The sequence below is a fragment of the Mauremys reevesii genome, linkage group 18 (assembly GCF_016161935.1).
Source record: "Mauremys reevesii isolate NIE-2019 linkage group 18, ASM1616193v1, whole genome shotgun sequence".
Classification (NCBI taxonomy): domain Eukaryota; kingdom Metazoa; phylum Chordata; order Testudines; family Geoemydidae; genus Mauremys; species Mauremys reevesii.
The window spans coordinates 28,968,342-28,974,341 of record NC_052640.1 but is presented as its reverse complement, the minus strand read 5'-3'; the positions used below and the strand labels follow the sequence as shown (position 1 = coordinate 28,974,341).

The following is a 6,000-nucleotide window of genomic DNA, read 5'->3' as shown; positions in this document are numbered from 1 at the left end:
TTCATACAAAACATTACAAAAGTTTCCCACAGTCACAGACGTTACAGCACTGGTAGTTTCCCAATGCCCAAGGAACAGAGTATTACAAGACAGATAACACCTGTTTTTAAAACCTCTGCTCTGGTTAAGGTTTGTGCCTTGGGCCTGTCGTATACGTTTGGGCCCTGCTGTTGGTGGCTGGTTAGACTTGGAAGCTCCTTGGGCCAGGGACTTCATTTTCTTGCGTGTGGAGTTCAGGGCTGAGTAGGGTGACCAGATGTCCCGATTTTTGGGTCTTTTTCTTATATAGGCTCCTATTACTCCCCAGCCCCTGTCCCGATTTTTCACACTTGCTGTCTGGTCACCCTAGGGCTGAGCTTGGGGCAGCAGACCCTGAACAAACATGGGCTAGGCCCCTCCTGGGGGGCTGGTTCTTCCTCGCTGATGCTGGGTCTATTCCCTGCCCCCAGGCTGGTGAGCCAGGGTTTGACTCTGGTTTTTATGCAGGGCAGGATCCTACCCCCTGGGCCTTGGGGTTCCCTGCAGTCAGAGCCCCAGTAGGTGCCATGGGCCGGACTGGTCCCCAGCGCCGTCCGGGGGGCTGGCTTGGGGTGGGGTGGGGAAGAGAAGAGCCCCGGTAGGGGAGGGTCTGCAGTGCCCCGGCGGCGGGGCTGAGGAGGACGGAGCAGGGTCCCGGTTTGGGACGCTCCACCCACCGCTCCCCGGCCCGCTTGGCTTCCCGCCGCCTCTTGTAAGTTTCCGCCTCGCGCCGTCGCTAGGCAGCGGCTACACACGCCCACCAATGAGAACGCGGAGGGGCCGCTGCGTTCCACGGTTGCTACGCGACCCCGGCCGGGGCGTTCCAGAGTCGCTCCGAAGCGCCTGGCCGGGTCCGGTCCCTGCGGAGCCGCTTGCCCCGGAGCCAGACCCCCCTCCCCGGCAGGTGAGTCAGACCCTCCCCCGCTGCAGGGGCTGGATCGGACCCGGGGCATCTGGGGCAGGAGCCCGAGCAGGGCCCCGCTCCCCGCACACCTGGGGGGTGCACCCGCCCACCCGGGACCCGGAGCCCCTGCCCTGGGCCGGGCCCCCCGGGAGCATCTCCCCCGACCCCGGAGCCCCAGCCCTGGGCCGGGCCCCCTGGGAGCATCTCCCCCGACCCCGGAGCCCCAGCCCTGGGCCGGGCCCCCTGGGAGCATCTCCCCCGACCCCGGAGCTCCAGCCCTGGGCCGGGCCCCCTGGGAGCATCTCCCCCGACCCCGGAGCTCCAGCCCTGGGCCGGGCCCCCTGGGAGCATCTCCCGACCCGGAGCCCCAGCCCTGGGCCGGGCCCCTGGGAGCATCTCCCCGACCCGGAGCCCCAGCCCTGGGCCGGGCCCCGGGAGCATCTCCCCGACCCCGGGCCCCAGCCCTGGGCCGGGCCCCGGGAGCATCTCCCCGACCCTGGAGCTCCAGCCCTGGGCCGGGCCCCCTGGGAGCATCTCCCCCGACCCCGGAGCTCCAGCCCTGGGCCGGGCCCCCCGGGAGCATCTCCCCCGACCCCGGAGCTCCAGCCCTGGGCCGGGCCCCCTGGGAGCACCCGACCCCGGAGCCCCAGCCCTGGGCCGGCCCCGGGACCCGGAGACCTGCCCTGGGCCAGGCCCCCTGGGAGCACCCACTGTCCTGGGACCTGGAGCCTTGATGGGGACCCTCAGCTGGGTGCCCTCACCCTGGGGAGCCCAGCACCCACATAGAGTGCTGCCCCGTGTGAGATGGGGAGGGGACTGGTCCCAGTATGCAATGATGCAATGCTCCCTTGCCAGCCAAGTGACCTTCATTAGCGAGGGCAGCATGAACCTCTGGGTCTCTCTCTGGGGCCCACTTCTCCCCAGCCAGCCCATAGCCTGGTGACCCCTCTGCCTGTGTGCAGAAGGGATGTAACACACCACTAAATTAGCCCCCCCCCCATGCTGATACACCCACTGAGCACTCACTTTGCTCTAGGGTGGATGGCACACCCGCTCCAGCTCTCATTCTGTCCCTCTTTCACCACCCGTCCCTGCAGGATGCAGGCACCATTTACAGCCACACGGGTGTTCCCAGGTACCTGCTGAGGTGCCGGGATGGCTCCAGGTTGGGCAAAGCTTGGGTCCCCTGGCTCCATTCCTCCCACAGAGGGTTGTGGGTACCTCACCACCCCTGCATGCGTGTGGTTGGCTGCTCCCATGATGCCTGTGTGCAGATCTGCCTTTGGAGTGCTATCCTCCATCCCATTCCCAGTGTACGTGAGGGAGGTACGGGCACTTGGGTTGAGCCTCTCTCGGCGCGCTCACCAGGGGCAGGAGCTCTTGCATTGGCCTGGTTCTTAGCAGTTGCAGGACCCCAGCCCCATTGCTGGGCAATTGGCCACTCAAGGGTGAAAGCAGAGCAAGAAATGTGGATTCTCCCTGTGGGGGCAGAAGCAACGGGATCGATGGTTGACCACCGTATGACAGGAGCAGGCGCTGTCAAGCATAGTCCACAAACAGATCTTTGGTTGTCCTCTCCCGCACATCCTTGGCCTTTTGCAGCAGGACTGGGAACTGCTGTGTGATCACAGCACTGTGTACGGAGACCTTCAAATGTATTTGCCTTGGAACTGGCCCCTGGGCCAGCCTCTCCCCAGGGCTCATCAGTTAGAACTGGTGAATGTGCTGAACTGGAGTGGTATCTCTCCTGAATACGGAGCCTACAGAGTGTAACTGGGGACGCTAGCCGAATCTAGAATTTTGCTGCAGTCAGGTGCACTGGAGGTGCAGACCCAGCCAGGACTCCAAGCGGTGACGCACGCATGACCGGCCGGTCCGGCGCTCGCTGCCCAGTGCACCTCCCGCAGGCTGCCGCGCGAAGGTCCACGCCGGGTGCCCGCCCTGCCGCAAAAAATGCAAAATGCGCGTGCTTGGCGCGCTGGGGTCAGGAGCCGGCCCTGACTGGGGAGGTTTGGATGATCTTATAGCAACTCTCATATGCTAAGAGGAGTCAGTTCCTGTCCTGAATATTCCTCTGTCTGGGGGGTAGGGTGCCCAGATAGCAAGTGTGAGAAATCTGGAGCGGGGTGGGGGCAATAGGGTCCTATATAAGACAAAGCCCCTGATATCGGGACATCTGGTCACTCTACTGGGAGGACAAAGGCAAATTGTACCTAATATTAAGAGCTCCCTGAAAACTGCAGGGTGACGAATCAAAGAGCAGCGACTGACTGGAGTCACTGGCGGGAAGGACAGAAATCTGCTCAGCAATGGAGGTGTCTGCTCAACATGTGCACCCCGAATGCCGAGCTCACTCCAATTAGCCCATAAGCCAGCGCCAAGGTAACAGCAGCAGTTAATGGTCCCCAGCTCCCGTCAGAGTCTGTTTGTAGGGATGAGACTGAGAGGGGGGGCGGAGTCTTTAATCCCCAGGGCCCTGGTTCAGATCCAGCCTAGGGCCGGCAGTAGCCAATGCTGTTACCATTCATGCCATATGGTGGGGGGTCTCAGTCCAGCTCCTTGCTGTCCCCATCCCAGAAACCATCCATGCAAACGGCTCCTCTTGCTGGCAGCCTCAGCAGAGAGGCCGAGGGCTGGCTGGGCTCCCCGCTCCCCTAGTCTGACCCTAGCGCAGGCTGATGCTCGCCGGCAGAGCAAGGTGGCGGAGGGTTGCGTTGCTGCTGCCCATATGCTGCCAGTTCTGCCCTCGGTGGGCTCCATCGCTGCCAGTGCAGCACGCTCCGCCAGCACGACGGACATGCCGACTGCTAACGAGACGCCACAGAGCTCAGCATCTTTGTGAGAGTGTAGCCCCCGGACACGCCTCTCAGCTTCACTCCTGTGAGAGAAGCCAATCTCGCAGCATTTCCAGCTCCCCTGCTACCTGACAGCATAAGAACTCACTTGTCAGGCTGTCTGGAGTGGTTCACGACCGTGAGTGCCAACCTCGGGGCAGACTGACAAGGAGCGGGGCAGACTCCCCAAACTCACCGTATGTTCTATAGTTAGATTTCACCAACCCACTAACAAGTGTGAACTCCCGAAGCGCTGTAACAGCCTTACCCCGGGGTCACAGACAGTCCCCGTGGGCGTTCCAGTCTATCTGCCTCCCAGGCAAGCTGGACTTAGCGATAGATAGTTGCTATACTCCAAAGGTCACAACATATTCAGGTTGTTTCCAGTCCAAGAGACCAGCTGCTTACCCCAGGTCAGGTGATACCTCAGATCTCACACCAAAGATAACACATGTAGCCAATCCTATAGTAAACCAGCTAAGGATTTATTAACTAAGAAAAGACATGAGAGTTGTCACAAAGTTAAAGCAGGTAACACATACACACAAGTCTGTTGTTTCAAAAGGTGGCAGGTTGTAGTAATCCGTCAGTCCTGAATGTCTTTTAGGGCCAACCCAAGGTACAACAGGGGCTCTCTGCTTCTGTTTTGTAGCTCTGACCCTGTGAGAGTCCAAACAGCAAAAGCTGTAAAATTTTCTTGTCAGCTTCCAGAATTCATGCTGATGGGATGAGTCCTTTTGCACGTAGCCTCTTCGTGCAGGGGCAATTAAAGGCTTTGTATTGCGTTTAGTTTTGATAGGTCTTCTTGATGAGCAGGAGACAATCCCTCCTGCCTGGGTTTTCAGTGTCAGAGCAAACAATCTTTACAGTTACAAAGCAAAAACTTAAATATTACCTTCTAGCACGTGTTAAAGAAATGATCCGGGAGATTAATGCCTGCAGCAACTTACAAGCATTTCACGAAGTCTTAACACATTGTTGTAAGTCCAGTACCCATCTCCATCATACTAACACGCAGGTGAACCAGACTGCTTTCCAGCAATGAATTTGCCAGTGCTCAAATGAGGCCTAAAGCCTTGGCAAGAGCTGGCACCTGGTCTGCCAGCGTCACATCTCCCAGTGGCCAGACGGAGGGAACACTCGCGTACTAAGAGTCAGACTTTCTGATGCTTTTGGAACTTTGTGAGATTTGTGCAACACGTAGAGCTGGGACGTTCAGACGCTCTGCTGTGTCTGGGAGCAGAGTTAACTCTTCTGAACATCCCACCCCGTGGGTGAGCCAGGAGACACAGCGCCAGGGCTGCCCCAGCCATAGGCCCGCAGGGCGTTACTGCACATAAGGACCGGTCCCTGGGTCTTTCTTTTGGGGACATCAGGTGACAGTCCTCAGGTGGACACTGAGCATTTGCGTGTTAGCTGTCACCACACGCTTTCCATGGAATAGCAGCAAAGAGTCCTGTGGCCCCTCACATGCATCCGACGAAGTGGGGATTCACCCACGAAAGCTCATGCTCCAAAACGTCTGTTAGTCTATAAGGTGCCACAGGACTCTTTGCTGCTTTTACAGCTCCAGACTAACACGGCTCCCCTCTGATACTTGTTTCCATGGAATGTGCCTCGAACGAGGGAGTCTCGGAAGTGCAGGGTTGTGGCGCTGCCCTGGGCAAACAGATTGGTGATTAGCAGCTGCACAGGCTCACCTGAATCCACGTTTAGTGCACTTGTCTTGCACCTCTGAACGCTGGTGCTAAGTGCATCGGAAGAGCTCAGTGCTGAGGGAGCATCAGGCTGGCATAGCGGAGGTGGCTGTGAATTGGAATTGAGGGGCATTGGCAGAGGGGGGCGAGGAAGGGACACACCTCTGGGGGTGTGGCAGGAAGGGGCTGTGGGAGGGATTGAAGGGCATTAGCAGGGAGAGGGACCCCCCAGGTCTGACTTAGTGTGCGGGAGGGAGCTGCAAGGTGGGGATTCAGGGCATCAGCAGAGCTGTGTGCATGGGAGCCCAAATCTGACATAGCAGGGGGGCTGCAGGGCAGAACTGAGAAGCATCGGCAGAGTTGGGGGGGCAGATCTGGAATATCGGGGGTCTGTTGGTCAGGTCTGAGGGACACCAGGAGAGCTGGGGGGGTGGGGCTATGGGTCAGGTCTGAGGGACACCAGGAGAGCTGTGGGGGCGGAGCTGTGGGTCAGGACTGAGGGGCACTGGCAGAGCTGTGTGTGGGGAGCCCAGGACTGGAAGAGCGG

The 6,000-nt window shown here is 59.5% G+C and overlaps 1 protein-coding gene across 1 annotated transcript in view; it reads left to right on the top strand.

The window, feature by feature from the left end:
- The first annotated feature begins 806 nt into the window (after positions 1-806).
- The window catches only part of LOC120385915 (trichohyalin-like), a 58,109-nt gene continuing 52,915 nt past the window's right edge, over positions 807-6,000 (top strand). The window contains exon 1 of the mRNA XM_039504483.1: positions 807-922. The gene's annotated coding sequence lies outside the window, so the exon portion shown is untranslated. The remainder of the gene's footprint in view (positions 923-6,000) is intronic.